This window comes from Arachis ipaensis, chromosome B5, assembly GCF_059453495.1.
Source record: "Arachis ipaensis isolate K30076 ecotype BB chromosome B5, ASM5945349v1, whole genome shotgun sequence".
Classification (NCBI taxonomy): domain Eukaryota; kingdom Viridiplantae; phylum Streptophyta; class Magnoliopsida; order Fabales; family Fabaceae; genus Arachis; species Arachis ipaensis.
In genome coordinates, this window is record NC_142440.1 from 107,874,766 (window position 1) to 107,900,683 (window position 25,918).

The window sequence follows — 25,918 nt, forward strand, 5'->3', positions numbered from 1 at the left end:
CATAATAATTATAATAGTTATAAAAATGTTCTCTATAATAAACTAAGAAAACGACTTTATTTTGTTACTATAAAAAATGAAAAATTGAACTTTAATAATAACACTATAAAAATTATTGTTTAAAACTATCTAATATAACGGTTTTCAAATGTAGCAAAATTTGGCATTATAAAGTTTATGTTTATTGTAGTATATATAATATAGAACAAATGACCATTTATACCCATAAAAGATGAAAACGCTGATATATGTACTCATATTACATCGAAACTAAACTTGTACCCACGCAAGATGCCCTCCGTGTGACAAAAGTACCCTAGTACATTACATCGAAACTAAACTTGTACCCACGCAAGATGCCCTCCGTGTGACAAACGTACCCTAACATCTTGCGTGGGTACAAGTTTAGTTTCGATGTAATGTGAGTACATATGTCAGCATTTTCATCTTTTATAGGTACAAATGGTTATTTATTCATATAATATATTAGTCTAGAAAAAATTATTCACACAGATGTACTCATGAATTATATACTTTCAATCACGCATTTCTTTTCATATTGCTTCTGTGTTTAGAGTATATTTAAAAATTTGCAATTATTTTAAATTTGTAATACCCGGTCTAATCGAAATTTAGTAAATAATAAGTTAAATAGGAGCGAATATGGTTGGAAGATTTGGCAATCGGAATTTGATAATTTAAATATGATATTTGGATTCAGTGAATTTTTCCGAGTTGGAAAATATAGTTTTCTGCGTAAAAGTGCGCAGTGGAATTTTGACCGGCAGTACCGGCTGAGATCTGTCTGGTACTACAACTGAGAAAATTGATTATGGGTAAATAAGATTAAGAAATGAGGAATTATAATTAGGGAAGGTAGAAATATTTAAAGTGCGATTTAGAGCGCTAATCTTAAAGGTTTTGGCCCAAAATTAGGCCAATGGGCAAAAATAAGTGAACCGAGCCTAAGTGGGCCCAAGACCCAACATATATAAACATTAGTTGTGAGCATTTCAGCTCATTTTACCCTAAAAAGAAGGGTTGGGGCGCTGATTTGAGAAGAGAGAAGAGAAGAGAGAAAATCTAACTCTCTTTGATCTTCAAACCACCATAACTTGAGCTACGAAGCTCCGATTGACGAGCCGTTTGCGGCCACGCGTTGCTCTTCTCATTCTCTACAATTCTATCTAAGTTTGGTGGTGAGTATTTCATTTATCTCTGCCCAGTTTTCGAAATTCCCCACTGTTACACGTTTTTGGGTAGTTAGTGTTGAAATCTTGTGATTTTGGGTGTTTAGGGATACTCCAACATGGATTCTAAGTGGGTTCTATCCCTACTTCATATGGGCTGAGGTAAGAAGTGCTCAAACCCTTGTGATTTATCATTTTTATGAGCCCTAGGTTGATGTATGTATGTGACATTGGTTATGTTAGTGTATTTGGTGATGTTGGTGCACAATTGGGAGATTGGTATTGCTTGAGGAGCTTTGGTAAGGCTTGGAGCTAAGGTTGGTAAAGAATTCCAAAGAAGAGGCTCAATTGGTTTGGCTACAAGAGGTACGGTTTAAGTTTCATTTAAATACCGTGTGTTGTGATGAGAATTCCTAGGCTATATGCCCCTAGGATTAAGTTTGGATTGTGTAAATGGTTGGTGCTAATATGCATAGTTGATATGTAATGTGAATTAATGATTGGGTTGAGAATTGTGTGACCTTGTATGCTTGGTGTATTGAGAATTTGATGTACTGGGTAATGAGTATTGATTTGTGGTTTATGCATTTAAATTGTGAAAATTGGGCCGGAGGCCGTGAATTTTGGGCCGGAGGCCGGAAAGAGGTAAGAAAGGTAAGTCGATGTGTGCATTGTATGATGGTACAAGTGATTGGATGAATTTCAGATAATGAATATATGAATGATTAGGTTGGTTATTGAATAATAAGGTTTGAGAAGTTGAAGTGTGGAATTTGGTAATTTTGGGTGAAATTATGTAGACGAGGTATGTTTGGTTCGGTTGAGATATATTATGTGATCATATATGTGATTATGATTATTGATGTCTTGATGGTATGATGATGCATTAGAGATATGTATGTTGTGATATATGCTTGGGGAATGATTAAGGTTGATTTGTGGGTGAAATCACATGATAGTGAGTATGATATTGATTATGTATAATGATGGTTGATTGGAAATGGTATTATTAGAAATTGGGATGAGGAAGGATGTATGACATGATATTGTGTTTGTCCTTTAGCCATTTGATTGAGAAGTGTTAAAATGGTTAGATGTGGTTTTGGGAATTTTTGGTAAAGTGTCAATGTGTGAGTTGAGGATGGCTTGATGTGGATTTTGGTACATTTTGATTGATTTCAAAAAGGGTTGAAATTGGCATGTTTTGGTTGATTTTGAAAAGAGTTGAAAATGGCTTGTTTTGAAAATGGCACCTAGTGGTTTTGTATGAAAACATGGTTTTTGGGCATACTTTGACGGGACATAACTTGGACTACGGATCTCTGTTTTGTGCCAAATCTGTTTAGAAATGAAATTGGATCCGGGATGTCCATGCCGTTTGAAGAACGGGTGAAAAATGTTTTAAAATGAGAAAGTTATGTCCGTCGGAAGATTGGGGGTTGAATCTGTAAATTCTGCAGCTTTTAACTTAGAAAATTTTTAGCTGAATGACCCTCCACGCGTAGGCGCACTTGGCGCGTACGTGTCGTTCTTCAAGAAGGCACTATCCACGCGTGCGCGTGGTGTGCGCGGGCGCGTCGATGCGCTGCACCAAATGCCCAGCTATTTTCCCGAGAGTTGTGCCAGAGTTGTGCCAGTTTTGTGCCTGGGGCGCAAGAGCACCCACGCGTACGCGTGGCTGACGCTTGCGCGTCGTTTGGCTATTTTTCAACCCGCGCGTCCGCGCGTATGACGCTTGCGCGTTGATGAGTTTTGTGGCCATCCACGCGTGCGCGTACGCGTGGCCCTGTTTTCATGCCAAAGTTGATTTTTGAGTTTTAAAAGCCAAATCTCATACTTCTAAGCCTCCGATCTCACCTCTTATGTATTAAATCATTCTGATATGCCTAGCAATGAGCTGGGGGATGTGGTAACTTGCGAGTGAAGCAAGGGGAAAAATTATGATCAATGATGATCAAAGATGATTATATGAGATATGGAGGATGACGGTGGAAGTACCGTGTATGCCATGAGCCGGAGGGCTATATTTATTGATAAATGGTCCGTTCTTGATTGGACCATGATCCGGATGGCTGAGTTATTGCCGGGTTACGGCAAAGCCATTATTGTTTATGGCTGAGTATAAATGCATATATGATTAATGAATGAATATGTTAAATGGATAATAATGAAAAAATATTGAAATGTGATGTGCGACCCCGGGTAGTAGGCAGTGGCGTTGTCCACTTGCTCCGGGTATGAGACGGGAAAGGAGGATTATGATAAACGAGTTTAATCGTGGGGTTTTGAACAAATGTGTATTTGTGATACCTGGGTAGTAGCAAGGGTCGTGGTTCGTCCCGCTTGCTCCGGGTCATTGTCTGAGGATTGATAATAATGAAGGGTGATTATGAATAAATGTTTATTTGTGATACTTGGGTAGTAGCAACGGTTGTGGTTCGTCCCACTTGCTCCAAGTTAATGTTTGAGATTTGGTAACAATGAATGTTGATAATATGAATTGAGATTGAATGAATATATGTTTGAGATGCCTGGGCAGTAGCAAGGGTTGTGGTTCGTCCCACTTGCTCCGGGCCAATGCTTGAGATACCTGGGTAGTAGCAAGGGTTGTGGTTCGTCCCACTTGCTCCAGGTCAGAGATTGCGACGCCTGGGTAGTAGCGGCAGTAGTGGTGAATCCACTCTCTCCAGGTTGAGCTTTTAGACACCCGCCTGGGTAGTAGCCGCAGTAGTGATTATTTCACTGGCTCTGGGTTGAGCGGGCAGTAGCAAGGGGGTTGTAGCTCAAACCTACTTGCTCCGCAAGGGGTGTTTCTGTCCAATGGTTAGCTACCAGGACATGTCGGGTTGGCTATATAACCGACAGATGATATCATCAGCCATAGGGCAGGCATTCATCATTTGCATATGTTTGAATTGTTTGGGTTTGCCATTTGTCTTGGATTTCTACATCATATATGCCATGTTACCTGACTATATGCTACTTGTTCTACTTGTATCATGTTTGTGTATTACCTGCCTGTATTGCTTGTGTTTGTACAACTGAAAGGCCCCTCATGCTGGTGTCGGTGGGTTGAGGGCTGTTCTTGATGGGATGAATTGATTATGCGATTGCATGATGATGTATTGATATAGAACTGCTGAGGCAGAACAACTGGTGATGGTTTTGCTTATGATTCTGAGTCTGATTCGTGGAAGAGTCAGCGAGTTGGAAAACATGTGAAACATGAATTGAATTTAGCACTCCCTTATGACAGTTGCCTATACATGGATTAGCGAGAACCTAGGATGAATAATTGGTGAAGAAGTTTAGGATGCTTAGTGAGTTTTTGTTGCAGTACATTGAATTTATTTGGCACTTTTACCGTACTGGGAACCCATGGGCCCGGGGTTCTCATTCCGTATATATCTCTTATTTTTCAGATACAGGTCCAGATGCTCAGAAGTGAGTTGTGGGTCGTCTGAGAGACGGCGAAGATCTTTATTTCCTCTACTTTGTGTTTTGATTAGAATCTCTCCACCTTTGTTTTTGAAAGTTTATATTATGTATTGAACTCTTTGAATTTGCCTATAGAGGCTCTCATGTTTCCTTCGGGAGAGATTAGGATATACTGTTGTCAACTAATTTTATAATGTACTCTAGCCGACCTAAACTTCGCGGGTCGCGACTAGTAGCTATTTACTTATATTATATATATCTATCTGTTATCTATCTCTTAATCTCCTCTACGCCTTGTCCGTATATCGTTTTTGGCTTCACAGTTTATCTTTTGTTGTCGAAACGTGAGAGATACGTCTTCGCGATTTTATTTCTACTCTTTTCAGGCTTCTCGATTAATACTCCTTTCAAAATTACCTATATTTATTTATTAAAAATCCACCTGAGAGTCGTACCACCGTAATATCATTGACTTATGACTCGAGCATAAGGATTTGAATATTAGGGTGTTACAAAATTTACTTAAGAGTTGGAAGTTTTTTTCATATTTTGACAATAAAAAGTTATACAAATTTTAAATTTAGTGAAAATTCAATTCTCAAATTTCAGGCTAAATTAAATCAGATTAAAAATGGCTTGATTTCTAATTCTATTCTTATGATTGATGACATTACTAAAATTATTGTCATTGAAAAATTAAAATACAAAAATTAACCCACTAATTATCTTCTCCATTCAACACAACAGCACCATTGCTACCATCTTTGCTGATATCTCATCCACTATTGCCATCATCATCATTTCCAACACCATTTTAGTAATCATCAATCAAGGTTGTAAGATCTTTTGTCTTGTATAGAATTATGTTAACAAATAAAATAAAATAAAATAAAATCAACAATTAACACAAAAAAGATGTCAATGGTGTTTTTCGAAAAGGAAAGAACGGTGAGGGCCGTAAAAGTGTGGGTGGATGTAGGGCTGAATGGTGGTGGTTGAAGGTGGTGTTAGTGGGCAGTGAAATCATCTTGAAAAGTTAGAGATTAAAGAGTTGAGATTGAGAATGACATTTAAAAGGAAGTTAGCGGTGATTACTGGAGGACAAAATAGTTATTTCAAATAAATTTTACATATTCTGTTTCAATTTTTTTTTTCCAAATCAAAGAATTCTCCCAAGAATTCTATTAAACTATAACTTATCAAAAAATTTTCAAACATACTCTTATTTTTTTATTTTCAGTTTCTTCTTCTAATTCTTCTTCTTTCTTTTTTCTTTTCTTCTAATGTTTTTTTTCTTCCTCTTCTTTCTTATTTCTTCTTTTCGTAATTGTTCGTCATCATTTTATTTATTTCGTTCTTTTTGTTTCTCCTCTTTATTTTTTTTTATAAAAAAAAATAAAAATACAGAACTTTTATGTTTTTGTTTACAAATTTTTATGTCTTTTAATTTATGTATTTATTGTTAAAGATGTGGAACAAATAAATGAAACAAAAAAAAATAGAGTTCAGGTATTTTCTTCTACAAATTTATGTGTTTTTCTTAAAAATTTTATGAGTTTTTAATAATCTTTGTTGCAAAAACTTGCCCTAAAATTTAATATATATATATAAATTTCTAAAGTTGAATATAAAATAATTCTACACAAAAAAAATCTTATTTTTATTGCTCTTGTTACTTTTTTTCTATTTATTTATTTCATATATTTCTCTTCTTATTCTTCTTTTTTAAAAGAAGAGACAAAAATAAAAATAAAAAAAAAAGAAAAAAAAAGATATTGAAAAAAAAAGGGGAGAAAAATAGAAAATGCAGAAGACGAAAATGGAGAAAATAAAAAGAAAGACCCAGAGGAGATGTGTATACATTAAATTAAATTAAATTAAATTAAAATAATTGATTTTCACAGTACGTAAGCGGCCGACCCGGATGGAGTTCTTTCTCATTCCTTACTAAACAACTTAGAAGTACAATTTTCATATATTATTATTATTATTATTATTATTATTTCAAACCCACAAAACCATATATGAAAAAAATACTAGAAATTAAAGGATGAGTTTCTTCTTTTTATTTATTTGTTTTTCTTTTTAAAGATAAATTAAAACTAACATAAGATCCGACAACCTACCAATATTCCATCATAATAAGCACATTTGTTATGCTATGCAAAAACCGACCTAAACTAAATCTGAACAAAATAATAACTGAGCAAGGATTTTGCAGATTGTTTGAATACATTATCCAAAGAGTTAAAAATTAAAATAAATATATTAACAGTACACAAATAAAAAGTCTTTTAATACCCAATCCACGTAAATATATTTATTATTAAATTTAAATGTATTGAATTTTTAGAACATTTGTTAATGTTTCAAATGATATCTTTTAGTTGATTAAAGTATAATTATTAAATAATAGTTTATTATATGTGATCCGTACCGAGTATCTCGGACCGACGTTATTTCTCGAAAAGACTACGACTGACAAATAGCACAACAGTTACTAGGTCAATAGGACGTGACTAAGCTCCACGAGATATATCCGCAACAGCGAGGGAATTTCGGGCCGAGCAACGTTCTCGTATCTCAACTTTAAATATCACCACGCAAGCGACCTAACACACACAACGAAGGCGCACATTCAAATCCACTTCACTTCACAAGCTATCTTTTTGAGTTATTTTTAGTATTCCTGTGCAGAGACTAACTTAAACATCGGAGTCCTTTTTAGAGGTACTCCTCACTGCTCGGACAAGGCTCGTACTGGTGGCGTAACCTTCAGCAGGGGAAACCGTGCAGGCATCTCTGTAGCTGCCACCGACTTATACCTCGGTTTGAGCCCTAGGCAGGAACATTTGGCGCCCACCGTGGGGCCCGAGAGATCAACCTTGCCCCCACCCCATTATTTTAATCCTTATAACACATCCATATCCACCTTGTACTTTTTCTTTGCAGAAAAGGAATCATGACTGACCTCACAGAGACTCAGTAACATCCTCGAACCAATGCCAACCTCATGGCCGATAATGCCGTCCTGCTAGTAGAAAATCAGCGGATGGCCGAGCTATTGGCAACAATGCAGAATTATAGACAATGGAAGGATGACAACAAAAAAGCAAATGCCGATCAACACGAAGAGCATCAATCAAAGTCCAACGCAAAGACAGGGGAAAAACCCCCAAAACTGGAAGACGACGAACCAATCCCTTTTTCGAAGAAAAAATGAATTTTAAAATGCCTAAGAATTTTACACTCCCTATGACATTGACACCATATAAGGGATCAGAGATTCTAAAGTGCATGTCACAAAATTAGAGTCCATGATGTTTCTCAATAGTAACTTTGATCCCATCCTGTGCCGATATTTTCCAACTTTTTTAGATGGAGCTGCCTTATTATGGTTTTCTAATTTGCCTGCAGGATTCATAACCAGTTTTGACGAGTTCGCCAAGATGTTCATTGATGAGCGGATAATTTATATCCTTTTTGGCATTATTTTTACATAGTTTTTAATATGTTTTAGTTACTTTTTATTATATTTTTATTAGTTTTTATGCAAAAATTATATTTCTGGACTTTACTATGAGTTTGTGTATTTTTCTGTAATTTCAGGTATTTTCTGGCTGAAATTGAGGGACCTGAACAAAAATCTGATACAGAGGCTGAGAAAGGACTACAGATGCTGTTGGATTTTGACCCTCCTGCACTCGAAGTGGATTTTTTGGAACTATAGAAGCCCAATTTGTGCGCTCTCAATTGCGTTAGAAAGTAGACATCTTGGACTTTCTAGAAATATATAATAGTCCATACTTTGCCCGATATTTGATGGCCCAAACTGGCGTCTAAACGCCGGCTAGAGACCTTTTTCTAGAGTAAAACGCCGGAACTGGCACCAGAACTGGAGTTAAACGCCCAAACTGGCACCCAAGCTGGCGTTTAACTCTAAGAATGGCCTATGCACGTGAAAGCTTCAATGTTCAGCCCAAGCACACACCAAGTGGGCCCCGGAAGTGGATTTCTGCACTATCTGCACTTAGTTATTCATTTTTTGTAATCCCTAGTAACTAGTTTAGTATAAATAGCACTTTTTACTATTGTATTAGGGGATTATGTTATTATCATCCTTGGACTTGGAGGCTGGCCACACGGCCATGCCTAGACTATTTTCTCTTATGTATTTTCTACGGTGGAGTTTCTACACCTCATAGATTAAGGTGCGGAGCTCTACTGTTCTTCATGAATTAATGCAAGTACTATTGTTTCTCTTTCAATTCACACCTACTTCTTCTCCAAGATATACTCTCGTACTTAATTCAGTTAAGTCAGAATGAAGGGGTGACCCGTGACAATCACCCACTATCTTCGTTACTCGCTTAGCCAAGATCCGCGTGCCTGACAACCACAAAGCGGCCTACATGATGTTCAACGTAGTGATTGGACGACAGCCGGAGTATAATTTCTTGGGTCTCTAATCCACGATTCGCATCGTCTCTGCTGACAATAGAGCATCCGAATCTGTGAGGTTAGAACCTTCGTTGTATAGGCTAGAACCAATTGTTTGTGGTATTCCGAGTAGGATCTGGGAAGGGATGGCTGTGACGAGCTTCAAACTTGCGAATGTTGGGCGCAGTGACAGTGTGCAAAAGGATAAGGGTCCTATTCTGACGCTAGTGAGAACCGATAGATGATTAGCCATGCGGTAGCTGTACCTGGTATTTTTCATCTGAGACAAGAAATCCGACAGTTGATTAGCCGTACAGAGATCGTACCTAGTATTTTTCATCCGAGAGGATCATACAACATGCCATGGAAAGGAGCACGCATGATTAGAAGAAGACAGTAGGAAAGCAGAGGTTCAGAAGCAACAAAGCATCTCCAAACGCTTATCTGAAATTCCCACCAATGAATTACATAAGTATCTTTATTTTATTTTATATTTTATCTATCTTTTAATTATCGAAACCTCATAACCATTTGAATCTGCCTGACTGAGATTTACAAGATGACCATAGCTTGCTTCAAGCCGACAATCTCCATGGGATCGACCCTTACTCACGTAAGGTATTACATGGACGACCCAGTGCACTTGCTGGTTAGTTGTGCGGAGTTGTGAAAAGTGTGAATCACAATTTCGTGCACCATTCGTCAATCATTTTGCAGCATCCAAAATCTATGTGAGAGACTCGGACTACCTCAGCATAATTAAGCAAGGACAGCACGAAAGCCTAAAAGACTACATGACACGTTTTACAACAGCAGCCATGGAGATTCCTGACCTTAATCTAGAGGTGCAATTGCATGCTATCAAGAGTGGCCTTCGACCTAGAAAATTCCAAGAAGCTATCGCTGTGGCAAAACCAAAGACATTAGAGGGGTTCTGAGACAAAGCAACTGGACAAATCAAAATAGAGGAGCTACACAAAACGCGGAGGAATGAGAGACCACCATTCAGGAAGGACGAAGACAGACCTTATAGGTCCCAGAAGAAAGATTCAAAAAAACCTTTTAAGCTGGTTCCGAAGTTCGATTCATACACCAAGTTCAATACCAAAAGGGAAGACATAATCAAAGAAATCCTTCACAACAAGCTCATAAAACCACCAAGCAGAGTAGGTACGTACCAAGACCAAAGGTATGTCGACAAAGCAAAGCACTGTACTTTTCACCAAAAATTCGGCCACACCACGGATGAATGCGTGGTGGCTAAAGACACACTAGAAAGGTTGGCACGACAAGGATTACTGGACAAATACATCGGCAGGCAAGTGCGGAAAGAGCCGTCAACCTTGGACGAGGTAGAACACCTGAAGACAAACAACAAAAAGTCTCAATGGTAGAATAGTCAGCCACCAAAGAAAGTCATCAATTAAATTTCAGGAGGGTTCGCATGCGGTGGAGAAATAAGCTCGGCCAGAAAAAGGAGTTACAGAACCATGTTAACGGTGCAAGGCGAGACACCATCTAATGTACCTACACCAAGAATCCCCGGTATAAAATTCACAACCAAAGACTTTGAAACCAAGACTGCTAACCTCGACGACCCTGTCGTCATCTCAGTAATGACCAGAGACCTCCTAATCCAGAAAGTCCTGCTAGACCAGGGAAGCAGTGCTGACGTCATGTTCCTATCAACCTTCAAGAAGATGCAGTTGAACGAAAAAGTGTTACAACCATCCTTCGGCGAACTGGTCGGATTCTCAAGGGAGAGAGTCCCTGTAACATGTTATGTTTGGGTGAGGACGACCTTAGGGGAACATCCTCACTCAAAAACTTTGGACATCCAATATTTAATTGTTGACTGTTTTAGTCCTTATAATATTATTTTAAGGAGACCATCTTTAAATACTTTTGAAGCTATAGTCTCCACCATTCACTTGTGTGTTAAGTTCTATTCAAAGAGAGGAGCTATAGCGACAGTACACTCGGACAAGAAAGAAGCGAGACAATGTTATAACACAGGTCTCAAAGTATAGCAGACACCAACAACAAGTATAAACTCGGCGTACAACGCCAGTGATATACCAGACCTTGCTGAGCTGGATCCTCAGATTAATCATGAACAAAGGCCCATACTAGCAGATGATTTAAATAAGGTAAGCTTGACAGAAGATAAGAACCAATACACTAACATCGGTTCTACTTTGCCTGCAAGATACCCGTAGCAGGTTGCAGACCTACTCCGAGCCAATGTCGATCTATTCGCATGGACCCCGGCCGACATGCCGGGAATACACCCGAAGGTCATATGCCATAGACTGGCCTTGGACCCCAAAGCTTGGCCGGTAAAATAGAGGAGAAGACAACTCGGAAAGGAATGAACTGAAGCGGCAACAAAAAAAACACACACTAATAAGTGGGGTTTATCCGAGAAATACAATTCACATTATGGCTGGCGAACGTAGTGATGGTAAAAAAGAACTCGAGGATGTGGCGAATGTGCGTCGACTTTACTGACCTGAACCGAGCATGCCCAAAAGACTCGTATCCCTTGCCATGCGTTGACAAGCGTGTCAACAACACTTCTGGCTATCAAATACTAAGCTTCATGGACGCGTATTCAGGCTACAATCAGATACTCATGCACCCGACCGACGAAGAGAAAATAGCCTTCATAACTGATCATGGAAACTTTTGTTACAAGGTCATGCTGTTTGGCCTCAAAAATACGGGTGCTACCTACCAGCATTTGATGGACAAAGTATTCCAAAATAAAATTGGGAAAAACCATGGAAGTCTACGTGGACGACATGGTCGTCAAATCAAACACTGAAAAAGAACACTTGACCGACCTAAAAGAAGTATTCGATCAATTAAGGAAATACAACATGCGGCTTAATCCAGAAAAGTGTGTGTTTAGAGTACAGGGAGGAAAATTTTTAGGGTTTATGCTCACTCAAAGAGGAATAGAGGCAAACCCCGACATGTGTAAACCAATCCTGAACATGAAGTTGCCATCAACAATCAAAGAAGTACAATAACTCACAGGAAGGCTAGCCGCCCTATCAAGATTTCTACCAACAATGGCTGCAAGATCGGACCACTTCTTCAACACACTACAAAAATCAAAGAAGTTCGAATAGACGGACAAATGTGAAAACGCATTCGCCAAGTTCAAACAGATACTAGCATCGCCTCCCATACTAGCAAAACCAAAACCTGGTAATCCATTGTATTTGTATCTTTTAGTATCTGCTAATTTAATTTCATCTGTGCTTGTAATAGAAATAGGTTGAAAACAAAACCCAGTATACTTTGTCAGCAAGATCCTGCAGAACGCAGAAACACAATACCCAACCATTGGAAAGCTGGCCTATGCCCTAGGAATCACAGCGAGACGCCTACGGTACTATTTTCAAAGCCACAAGGCCATAGTACGAGCGAATCAACCACTGCGACAAGTGCTGGCCAGGCTCGACCTTGCAGAAAGATTGACCAAATGGTCCATCGAATTAAGTATGACAAAGAATACCAAGCTCGGGGCCCTTTAAAGTCCCAGCCACTGGCTAACTTTGTAGTAGAGTTTACCACCACCATAGACATTTACCTAAAATGTGAACTATACGTGGACAGAGCTTCCAATGAAGACGGAGGAGGAGCTGGAATCGTACTCAGAGACAACAACAGACTGACAACCGAACAATCAATAAAGTACATATTTCCTGTCAGCAACAACCAGTCCGAATACGAAGAACTTTTGGCCGGTTTACGATTGGCAAAAGAATGTGGAATACAAAATATCAAGGTCTGTTGCGACTCATTGCTGGTGGTCCAACAGGTAAACGATGTCTTCTAGGTATGCAAACCTTCATTAGAAAAATACCATACGCAGGCAAAATAGCTAATCACACAATTCCTAAATTTTCAAATAAAACATATCAACAGAAACGAGAATCATAGGGCAGATGTTTTGTCTAAATTAGCTACAATAAGAAAACCGAAAAATAAGACTAACCTGTCACAATTAAAACTATAATATCCTAGTACTTGCAACAACCTTGTTTTAAGCTTGTCACAGGCAAAAGACTGAAGGACCCCATACCTCACTTTCTTGAAGCTCAGAGAAGTACCACATGAAGAGTCAAACCAAAAACTCTTCAGAAGAAAGGCCAGTTCCTTCACCATCATAGGTGATGATTTATATCGTAGAGGATTTTCATGACCCCTACTCAAATGCTTAGGAGAAGAAGAAGCCGACCTGGCCATGGCCGAGGCTCACGAGGGAATCTGTGGCACACATAGGGGAGGCCGAAGCCTCGCAGCAAAGATACTGAGAGCCGGGTACTGCTGGCCGTCATTAAAGAAAGATTGCCTGGAGAAAGTACGCCCTGATTATACACAACCCGACCGAGATGTTACACATAACAGAGGTCGGATGGCCATTTCACAGATAAGGGATGGATATACTCGGTCCCTTTCTAATTTCGAAGGATCAAGTAAAATTCCTTTTAGTTGTAATAGACTACTTTACAAAATGGATAGAGGCTCAACCCATGGCTAAGATAACAGCAGACAAGGTAAAACATTTCATTTGGAAGTTTATTATATGCCGGTATGGATTACCTATGGACATTATTACTGATAATGGTAGGTAGTTCACAGATAAGAAAATAGCCTCTTTCTTATCCAATTTGAATATAAAACACCACTTTTCCTCAGTTGAGGACTCACAAACTAATGGACTCGCCGAAGCAGCTAATAAAATCATTTTGCAGGCAATTAAGAAAAAGGTAACACTAGCAAAAGGAGAATGGGCCGAACTGGTACCCGAGATACTTTGGGGATACAACACCCTTTAAACTAGTCTTTGGGTCAGAGGCTATGATCCCAGTAGAAATATCTCAGGGATCAGTAAGGACAAGTCACCTGGAAGATAATGTGAACAGCCAAGCAAGAAAGGCCGAACTGGACACGCTAGAAGAAATAAGAAACGAAGCAAGGATTAGAAGTGAACCAATACAACAAATAATACGAAATAGGTATAACAAAAGTGTCAGACCTCGGACATTATAACAAGGAGACTTAGTCCTCTGACGCTTAGAAGATGCTCGGAAACCACCAGGACAAGGAAAGCTCGCTGCTAACTAAGAAGGCCCTTTCTAAGTTAACAAGGTACACGGCCGAGGAGCGTACTCGCTACAAACACTAGAAGGAACCAACTTACCAAACACATGGAACATTTTCTCATTACGATTGTATCATACTTAGTTTCATACTAAACACTTGAAGCTCGGACGGTTCTCTTTTTCCTACCACCGAGGTTTTATCCTTAAGGAGGATTTTACTCGGGGAAGTTTTAACAAGACCGACCACTTCAAGCATGTCAAATGTCATTCAACCCTATAAACTATCATTCCGAGTTATTAAAAATCATACATCTCATTCTATATATCCTATTCGAGCACAAATTCAATAAACGTCACATCCGCCATAAGCAGCAAAAACAAGAACTGCATACAAAGTCAATTAGAACAAATTCTTATACAAACAATTCATCAAGTCTTAAAAAGAGACACAAAACAAAGCCAAAAGAAAAATTAGCTAAACATGTCAATCATCTTTGACAACCGCATCAGCGGTCTCATCCTAGACTTCTCCTCTAGGCTCATCATCCACTAGTTTCCCATCCACGACTATCTTTGTAACATCAAACTGGCCAATATCAAAGTCGGGAGCAAAGATGGAAACTTGGCTGACTGCCCAGTCAAAACCAGCAGCAAACATCTCTATGCCCCTATCTTCCAATTCTTGAACTTGGGCCGTCAGTTTCCCTCTGTCGAGGTCATTCTCTTTTGCCTGTTCCTGAAGAGTACGGATCTGATCCTGCAAGGTCCCCACTTCAACCTCCAGATCCTTCATCTTCTTCATTATGTCCATGATAACATTATCCCTCTCGATAACAGACTTCTCCAAAATTTTTCACCTTGTCTACCTCCTTTCTCTCCTCAGCACCAACCAGCTCCATACCACGACCAATACAAAGAAGCCTAGAAGCCATGACCTATAAAGATGCAACACGCTTAAAAAATCAAAAAACAAAAAAAAAACTGAAGGAATGCACTACACCTGAACGTACTGACCGACAATCTCTTTCCCAAAGTCATTCAACAATTGCATATCTGAGGAACTTTGCGCAACTTTCTCTGGAAGGGCAACATAGGAAAACTGGTCGCTCCACACCAATTCCAAGCTGACTCCAACAACAAAACCATGAAGACCCATTTGTTTCTTTAAATTTCCTTTCACCCGAGGTGCGCTAGCAAGATTAAACCTAGAAAGAACCTCAAGTGAATCCTCAGGCTCGGGGCTTTTCTTCTTCTGACCTTAGGGAATAGCACTTGATTGCGCACCATCAGCAACTACCTCCTTCACCACGTTATCAACAGAGACGTCTTTTCCCTCCTTTTCCTTCTCTAAGAAAGATCTCATTTTTGTAGAAGATAAACTCAAAACTCTACCACCTACGCACACAAACAAATTATATCAGTAAATCCAATCATTTAAGCAGAAGAACAGCTGAAAAAATCTTACCAATGTAGTTTCCCAACCCCTCTACATCATTCTCAAATCTCAAAACATCATCAATACACAAAAGTCTCCCAGAGGTAAAACAAAAAATTAAGTACTCCAGCAATAGATCCTCCTTCTCGGTTCTGCTAACCGCCACCAACACTTGCATGGGCTCCGGACACCAAAACAGAGGGAAATTTTCCCCCAGCTCCGAATCCAAGAAGAAGGGATATTCTGTCTCTTTGGAATGAACTTTAACAAACATTTCCTTGAAACTCTTAAAGGAAGACTTGTACAGGACAAACAAGGACTGCTCAAGTTCACCTACAGACCCTTACGAACACCTTTCGCTTGAAAAAGTAAAAAAGAAGACATTCAGAGTGGGAGCTGTTTCCAAAAAACTCATTACACACTCGAAGGCACAAAGAAATGCCCAAGAGTTCGGATGCAACTGTGACGGAGCACAGTTGAGCTACGTTAAGACCTTACATTCAAAATCAGAAAAGGGGAGTCTAACACCCAGTTTTGTAAACAAGCAAGTATATACTTAAAAGCATGCCCAATCTCCACGTTTTTCACAAACCCTATCTTCAGCATTGCAGTAAACTAATTCTAAACCCACACCAGACCCAGGACGAACCCAACCCTCAACATTAAAAATATAGAGACTCTTCTCACTCCAGAGAAGAGAGGCGCTGATAAGCCACTATTTTATGGTTTATCTTGTGCTCAATTGAGTGGTTTTTATCAACTCTTTACCCACTTATTCATACTATTTGCATGGTTTTACATTTGCCTTCCTAATTATGTGCTTTGATTGAAAACATGCTTCTTTGGCCTTAAGTTCCCTATGTTTAAATCCTCTCTTATTACCATTAGATGCCTTGATATGTGTGTTAAGTGATTTCAGAGATTATAGGGCAGGAATGGCTCAGAGGATAGAAAAGGAAGCATGCAAAAGTGGAAGGAATACAAGAAGTTGGAGAAACTGCTAAGCTGTCCAGCCTGACCTCTTCGCACTCAAACGGCTATAACTTTAGCTACAAAGATCCAAACGATGCGGTTCCAGTTGCGTTGGAAAGCTAACGTCCGGGCTTTGATTTAATATATAATTTTCCATAGCTACCCCTACGTTAGGTGATGCGAACGCGTAAATGATGCGCCCGCGTGGACGACGCCTCCGCGTCACTTTCCCGCGACCTGAACGTACAGTTTTCAGCCCAAAACACACAGATTAGAGGCTATAAATTAGGGGAATGCATCCATTCATAAACAGGCTTTCATATTCACAATTATTAGGATTTAGATGTAGTTTTTAGAGAGAGAGGTTCTCTCCTCTCTCTTAGGATTACGATTTAAGATTTCTCTTAGTTTTAGGAGTGCCTCTCGATCCCAGGTTCAATGTTTCTTTTATTTATTTCTCCAATTTAATTTATGAATATCCATGTCAGATTTAAGTTCTTTTGTGAATGCAATTCGAGGTATTCTCAGGTTTAATTTTGCTTTGCTTTATTTATATGAATGCTTTTAATTTAATTTAGATATTTTTCCTTTTGGCTTTGGTTAAATAATTGGTGACTCTTGAGTTATCAAACTCATTGTTGATTGAAAATTGGAATTCTTCAAGAATTAATTCGAGTTCCAATAACTCTAGCCTTTCCCAAGGAAAGACTAGGACCTGAGGAATCAGAATTAATTCATCCACTTAACTTACCTTCATAGTTAGAGGTTAACAAAGTGGGAGAAAAATTCAATTCTCATTACAATTGATTAGGATAGCTAGGATAGGACCTCTAATTTCTCATACCTTGCCAAAAGTTTATTTACAGTCATTTATTTATTTTACTTGCCATTTAAATTGCTTGTTCTTCATTTACTTTATTTGCTAATTAAACTATTCACTCCTCATTCTCAAAACCCCGATTTACAATCTCCATAACCAATAATAAGAACATACCTCCCTGCAATTCCTTGAGAAGACGACCCGAGGTTTAAATACTCGGTTATCAATTTAAAAGGGGTTTGTTACTTGTGACAACCAAAACTTTTGTAAGAAAGGTTGATTGCTTGGTTTAGTAACTATACTTGCAACGAGAGTTTACTATAACCTCTAAACCATCAATCTTCAGTTCTTCAAAATGGCGCCGTTGCCGGAGAATTGCAAACGTGTGCCTTATTATTGGTTATTGTAAATATTTATTTTTTTTGCTTGTTTATTTGTTTTTATTTTTGTTTTTATTTTTGCTTTTTCGTAAATTAAGAGGTTATTGGTTTTTTTTGTTTATTTATTAAAAAAAATTCAAAAAAAAAATCATATCTTTTTCAAAATCTTATCTTATATTATTTCCAAAAATCAAATTTCAAAATTCAAATTTTAAAATTCAAATTTCAAAAATTTAAAATTCAAAATTTCAAATTTCAAAATTCAAAATTTAATTTTCAAATTCAAAATTTAAATAATCTTTTAATTTAAAATTTGTTTTTATTTTCGTTTTTAATTTTTATTTACTATCATGAGTTCTCACCCCCATCGCTATGAGTCTGGTTACAATTATGTTGCAGGAAGAAGAAATTACAATGAGAACAGGCATCAAGGTTAGAACAATCAAAGATGGGAGGAGCCACAAGGATTTGATCAACCCTCTTGGCGACAACCACCTCCAATGGACTATCAACAACCACCACCATATGCCTATGAACCCTTTCCTCAACATGACTTTGGACCACCATACTCACAAGCCCCTTTCCGCCAATCACCTCCATATGACCCTAACCCGTATCCACCATACCAACCACCTTATGAGCCAAATGAACCATACACAGAACCACCACCTTTCCAACACAACTACTCCCACCTCAATATTCACCATCTCCATATCATTATCAAGATGAACCACCTTCCTATTGTGAACCCTCTCTCCCAACCAATGAATCCTCATATCCACCCCAACCTCCAATGGATGACAGACTTCGTGTTATTCTTCAAAGGCAAGAAAGGATGAATAAGAGTGTGCTAAATTTCGCAGCTGCCTTAGGCGAGTTAGTAAATATAATAGCTTTCCAATATCTGAGCACTCAAAGAACTCCCATGGCTACATGTGGAGAATCAAAAGAAGAGCAAAGCATGAAGGAGACACTAGAAATTTCGGTGGACAATGAGGAACATGGCTTTGTATTGGAACAAGTGGAGGAAGCCATAATAGTTGCAGTGGAAGAAGTGGTTGAAGACTTATGAGATGCTGAACCTCCATGGGAAAGTCAGGTTATAAAACCTCCTTCCAAGGTGATCAAAATTGATGCTGAGGAGGGTGTACAACCTCCAATGCATATCATGACTAAGGACTTGGAAGAGGTCGATCAAGAGATGGAGATTAAAGAAGAAGAAGCACAGTCTCCCATGCCCTTGGTAAGTAAAGAAGAAGAGATTAAATTGGAAGAAAGCTACCAAGAGGAAGAGGTTGAAATTAAAGAAGTTTGCAAGGAGGTGGAAGTTGTCAAAGAGCACAAGGGAGTGGAGCTTGAAATCACCTTGCCAAAGTTATTAGAGACCCCTCCCCCTAAGTTGTCATCATCATTCACAACATTCAAGTGGGTAAAATTCAGATCCCTTAGCTTTCTAATTCCACTTGAATATGGGCTACTAGAGACGGATGGTCAACTTAGAGCTCTTTGTGGCATTAAGAGTAAGAAAAAGATGGTCAGTGGTAAGAATTGTCCTGCAAGGTTGGTGCACGAAATTGTGATCATCAACAATGGCGCCAAAGACTTGGAGCTCTCAAACATGAATCACACTTTGTCACAATTCCGCACAACTAACCAGCAAGTGCACTGGGTCGTCCAAGTAATACCTTATGTGAGTAAGGGTCGATCCCACAGAGACTGTCAGCTTGAAGCAAGCTATGGTCACCTTGTAAATCTTAGTCAGGCTAATTCAGATGGTGATGGAGGATTGATAATTAAAAGATAAACATAAAATAGAATAAAGATAGAGATACTTATGTAATTCATTGGTAGGAATTTCAGATAAGCGTACGAAGATGCTTTGTTCCTCCTAAACCTCTGCTTTCCTATTGCCTTCTTCCAATCATTCATACTCCTTTCCATGGCAAGCTTTATGTTGGGCATCACCGTTGTCAATGGCTACTTCCCGTCCTTTCAGTGAATACATTCCAAATGCGCTGTCACCGCACGGCTAATCATCTGTCGGTTCTCGATCATGTCGGAATAGGATCCATTGATCCTTTTGCGTCTGTCACACGCTCCACAATCGCGAGTTTGAAGCTCGTCACAGTCATCCCTTCCCAAATCCTACTCAGAATACCACAGACAATGTTTAGACGTTCCAGATCTCAGGAATGGCCGCCAATAATTCTAGCCTATACCACGAAGGTTCCAATCTTAGATTAGAAACCCAAGAGATACGCATTCAAGCCATTGCTAGTAGAACAAAGGTGGTTGTCAGGCACATGTTCATAGGTGAGAATGATGATGAGTGTCACAGATCATCACATTCATCAAGTTGAAGAACGAATGAATATCTTGGAGAAGAAATAGACTTGAGTTGAATAGAAAAACAATAGTACTTTGTATTAATTCATGAAGAACAGCAGAGCTCCACACCTTAATCTATGGTGTGTAGAAACTCCACCGTTGAAAATACATAAGAACAAGGTCTAGGCATGGCCGTGAGGCCAGCCTCCCAAACGTGAAAATGTCTATCAAAGTATGAGTTAAAGATGAAAATACAATAGCAAAAGGTCCTATTTATAGAGAACTAGTAGCCTAGGGTTTACAGAAATCAATAATTAATGCAGAAATCTTCTTCCGGGCCCACTTGGTGTGTGCTTGGGCTGAGCATTGAAGCTTCCATGTGTAGAGACTTTTCTTGGAGTTAAACGCCAGCTTTTGTGCCAGTTTGGGCGTTTAACTCCAGCTTTTATGCCAGTTTTGGAGTTAAAAGCCAGAATTCTTGAGCTGACTTGGAACGCCTGTTTGGGTCATCAAATCTCGGGCAAAGTATGAACTATTATATATTGCTGGAAAGCTCAGGATGTCTACTTTCCAACGCAATTGAGAGCGCGCCAATTGGGCTTCTGTAGCTCCAGAAAATCCACTTTGAGTATAGGGAGGTCAGAATCCAACAACATCTGCAGTCCTTTTTCAGCCTCTGAATCAGATTTTTGCTCAGGTCCCTCAATTTCAGCTAGAAAATACCTGAAATCACAGAAAAACACACAAACTCATAGTAAAGTCCAGAAATATGATTTTTAAATAAAAACTAATAAAAACATAATAAAACTAATTAAAATATACTAAAAACAATGCCAAAAAGCATATAAATTATCCGCTCATCACAACACCAAACTTAAATTGTTGCTTGTCCCCAAGCAACTGAAAATCAAATAGGATAAAAAGAAGAGAATATACAATGAATTCCAAAAATATCTATGAAGATCAGTATTAATTAGATGAGCGGGGCTTTTAGCTTTTTGCTTCTAAACAGTTTTGGCATCTCACTTTATTCCTTGAAGTTCAGAATGATTGGCATCTATTGGAACTCAGAATCCAGATAGTGTTATTGATTCTCCTAGTTAAGTATGTTGATTCTTGAACACAGCTACTTTATGAGTCTTGGCCGTGGCCCTAAGCACTTTGTTTTCCAGTATTACCACCGGATACATAAATGCCACAGACACATAATTGGGTGAACCTTTTCAGATTGTGACTCAGCTTTGCTAGAGTCCCGAATTAGAGGTGTCTAGGGTTCTTAAGCACCCTCTTCTTTTTGCTTTGGACCTCGACTTTAACCGCTCAGTCTCAAGTTTTCACTTGACACCTTCACGCCACAAGCACATGGTTAGGGACAGCTTGGTTTAGCCGCTTAGGCCTGGATTTTATTCCTGTGGGCCCTCCTATCCACTGATGCTCAAAGCCTTGGATCCTTTTTATCACCCTTGCCTTTTGGTTTAAAGGGGTATTGGCTTTTTCTGCTTGCTTTTCTCTCTTTTTTTTTTGCATATATCCTTTTTTTTCTGCAAGCGTTTCACTGCTTTTTCTTGCTTCAAGAATCAATTTTATGATTTTTCAGATCATCAGATAACATTTCTCCTTTTCCCATCATTCTTTCAAGAGCCAACAATTTTAACATTCATGAATCAACAAATTCAAAAATATGCACTATTCACGCATTCATTCAGAAAAACAATAGCATTGCCACCACATCAAAATAATTAAACTATTTTAAAATTTGAAATTCATGCACTTCTTTTTCTTTTTCAATTAAAAACATTTTTCTTTTAAGAAAGGTGATGGATTCATTTTCATAGCTTCAAGGCATAGACACTTAGACACTAGTGATCATGTAATAAAGACACAAACATGAATAAATATAAAGCATAAAAATTCGAAAAATAGAAAATAAAGAACAAGGAAATTAAAGAACGGGTCCACCTTAGTGATGGCGGCTTGTTCTTCCTCTTGAAGATCTTATGGAGTGCTTGAGCTCCTCAATGTCTCTTCCTTGCCTTTGTTGCTCCTCTCTCATGGTTTTTTGGTCTTCTCTAATTTCATGGAGGAGGATGAAATGCTCTTGGTGCTCCACCCTTAGTTGTCCCATGTTGGAACTTAATTCTCCTAGGGAGGTGTTGATTTACTCCCAATAGTTTTGTGGAGGAAAATGCATCCCTTGAGGTATCTCAGGTATTTCATGATGAGGAATTTCCTCACGCTCTTGTCCATGAGTGGGATCTCTTGTTTGCTCCATCCTTTTCTTAGTGATGGGCTTGTCCTCATCAATGAGGATGTCTTCCTCTATGTCAATTCCAGCTGAATTACAGAGGTGATAGATGAGATGAGGGAAGGCTAACCTTGCCACAGTGGAGGACTTGTCCGCCACTTTTTAGAGTTCTTGGGATATAACTTCATGAACTTCTACTTCCTCTCTAATCATGATGCTATGAATCATGATAGCCCGGTCTATAGTAACTTCAGACCGGTTGCTAGTGGGAATGATTGAGCGTTGGATGAACTCCAACCATCCCCTAGCCACGGGCTTGAGGTCATGCCTTCTTAGTTGAACCGACTTCCCTCTTGAATCTCTCTTCCATTGAGTGCCCTCTTCACAGATGTCCATGAGAACTTGGACCAACCTTTGATCAAAGTTGACCCTTCTAGTGTATGGGTGTGCATCTCCTTGCATCATGGGCAAATTGAATGCCAACCTTACATTTTCCGGACTAAAGTCTAAGTATTTCCCTCGGACTGTTGTAAGCCAATTCTTGGGGTCCGGGTTCACACTTTGATCATGGTTCTTGGTGATCCATGCATTGGCATAGAACTCTTGAACCATTAAGATTTCGACTTGTTGAATGGGGTTGGTGAGAACTTCCCAACCTCTTCTTCGGATTTCATGTCGGATCTCCGGATATCCACCATTTTTGAGCTTAAAAGGGACCTCGGGGATCACCTTCATCTTGGCCACAACTTCATAGAAGTGGTCTTGATGCACCCTTGAGAGGAATCTCTCCATCTCCTATGACTCGAAGGTGGAAGCTTTTGCCTTCCCTTTCCACTTTCTAGAGGTTTCTCCGGCCTTTGGTGCCATAAATGGTTATGGAAAAACAAAAAGCTTTAGCTTTTACCACACCAAACTTAAAAGGTTGCTCGTTCTCGAGCAAAAGAAGAAAGAAGAGAGTAGAAGAAGAAGAAATAGAGGAGATGGAGGGGGGCTTTGTGTTTCGGCCAAGGGAGAAAAGTAGTGTTTAGGTTGTGTGAAAATGAAGGGGTGAAGATGGGTTTATATAGGAGTGGAGAGGGGGTGTGGTTCGGCCATTATGGGTGGGAAAGTGGTTTGAATTTGAATGGTGAGGTAGGTGGGGTTTTATGAAGGATGGGTGTGAGTGGTGAAGAGAATGGTGGGATTGGATAGGTGAGGGGTTTTTGGGGAAGAGGTATTGAGGTGATTGGTGAATGGGTGAAGAAGAGAGAGAGATGGGGTAGGTGGGAATCCTGTGGGTCCACAGATCCTGACGTGTCAAGGATTTCTCATCCCTGCACCATGTGGCGTGCAAAAATGCCCCTTGCTGCCAATGCTGGCGTTAAACGCCAGGCTGCTGCCCATTTCTGGCGTTTAACGCCAGCTTCTTGCCCATTCCTGGCATTAAACACAAGTCTGGTGCCTATTTCTGGCGTTAAACGCCCAGAATGGTGCCAGACTGGGCGTTTAACGCCCATTTTGCTACCCTTACTGGCGTTTAAACACCAGTAAGTTTCTCCTCCAGGGTGTTCTATTTTTCATTCTGTTTTTCCTTCTGTTTTTGCTTTTTCAATTATTTTTGTGACTTCACATGATCATCAACCTACAAAAAACATAAAATAACAAAAGAAAATAGAAATTTAACATAGATAAGTTAAAAATTGGGTTGCCTCCCAACAAGCGCTTCTTTAATGTCAATAGCTTGACAGTGGGCTCTCATGGAGCCACACAGATGTTCAGAGCAATGTTGGAACTTTCCAACACCAAACTTAGAGTTTGAATGTGGGGGTTTAACACCAAACTTAAAGTTTGGCTGTGGCATCCCAACACCAAACTTAGAGTTTGACTGTGGGGGCTTTGTTTGACTCTGTATTGAGAGAAGCTCTTCATGCTTCCTCTCCATGGTGACAGAGGGATATCCTTAAGCTTTAAACACAAGGGAGTCTTCATTCACTTGAATAATCAATTCTCCTCTGTCAACATTAATCACAGCTTTTACTGTAGCTAGAAAGGGTCTGCCAAGGATGATGGATTCATCCATACGCTTCCTAATCTCTAGGATTATGAAGTCAACAGGGATGTAGTGGCCTTCAACTTTTACCAAGATATCCTCTACAAGTCCATAAGCCTGTTTCTTTGAATTGTCTGCCATCTCCAGTGAGATTCTTGCAGCTTGTACCTCAATGATCCCTAGCTTCTCTATTACAGAGAGAGGCATGAGGTTTATGCTTGACCCTAGGTCACACAGATCCTTCTCAAAGGTCATGGTGCCTATGGTACAAGGTATTGAGAACTTTCCAGGATCCTATCTCTTCAGAGGTAATTTCTACCTAGTCAGGTTATCCAGTTCTTTGATGAGTAATGGAGGTTCATCCTCCCAAGTCTCATTACCAAATAACTTGGTATTTAGCTTCATGATTGCTCCAAGGTACTTAGAAATTTGTTCTTCAGTAACATCTTCATCCTCTTCAGAGGAAGAATACTCATCAGAGCTCATGAATGGCAAAAGTAAATTCAATGGAATCTCTATGGTCTCAGTGTGAGCCTCAGATTCCCATGGTTCCTCTTTAGGGAACTCCATGGAGGTCAGTGGACGTCCATTGAGGTCTTCCTCAGTGGAGATCACTGCCTCTTCCTCCTCTCCAAGTTTGGCCATGTGAGACGTGTTTATGACCTTGCACTCTCTCTTTGGATTCTCTTCTGTATTGCTTGGGAGAGTACTAGGAGGGAGTTCGGTAATTTTCTTACTCAGCTGACCCACTTGTGCCTCCAAACTTCTAATGGAAGACCTTGTTTCAGTCATGAAACTTTGAGTGGTTTTGATTATATCAGAGACTATTGTTGCTAAGTCAGAGTGGCTTTGCTTAGAATTCTCTGTCTGTTGCTGAGAAGATAATGGAAAAGGCTTGCTATTGCTAAACCTGTTTCTTCCACCATTATTATTGTTGAAACCTTGTTGAGGTCTCTGTTGATCCTTCCATGAGAGATTTGGATGATTTCTCCATGAAGGATTATAGGTGTTTCCATAGGGTTCTCCCATATAATTCACCTCTTCCATTGCTGGGTTCTCAGGATCATAAGCTTCTTCTTCAGAGGAAGCTTCCTTAGTACTGCCTGTTGCTGCTTGCATTCTAGACAGACTCTGAGAAATCATATTGACTTGTTGGGTCAATATTTTATTCTGAGCCAATATGGCATTTAGAATATCAATCTCAAGAACTCCTTTCTTCTGAGCTATCCCATTATTCACAGGATTCCTTTCAGAAGTGTACATGAATTGGTTATTTGCAACCATTTCAATGAGTTCCTGAGCTTCTGCAGGCGTCTTCTTTAGATGAAGAGATCCTCCAGCAGATCTATCCAATGACATCTTGGATAGTTCAGACAGACCATCATAGAAAATACCTATGATGCTTCATTCAGAAAGCATGTCAGAAGGACATCTTCTGATCAATTGCTTGTATCTTTCCCAAGCTTCATAGAGGGATTCACCTTTTATCTGTCTGAAGGTTTGGACTTCTACTCTAAGCTT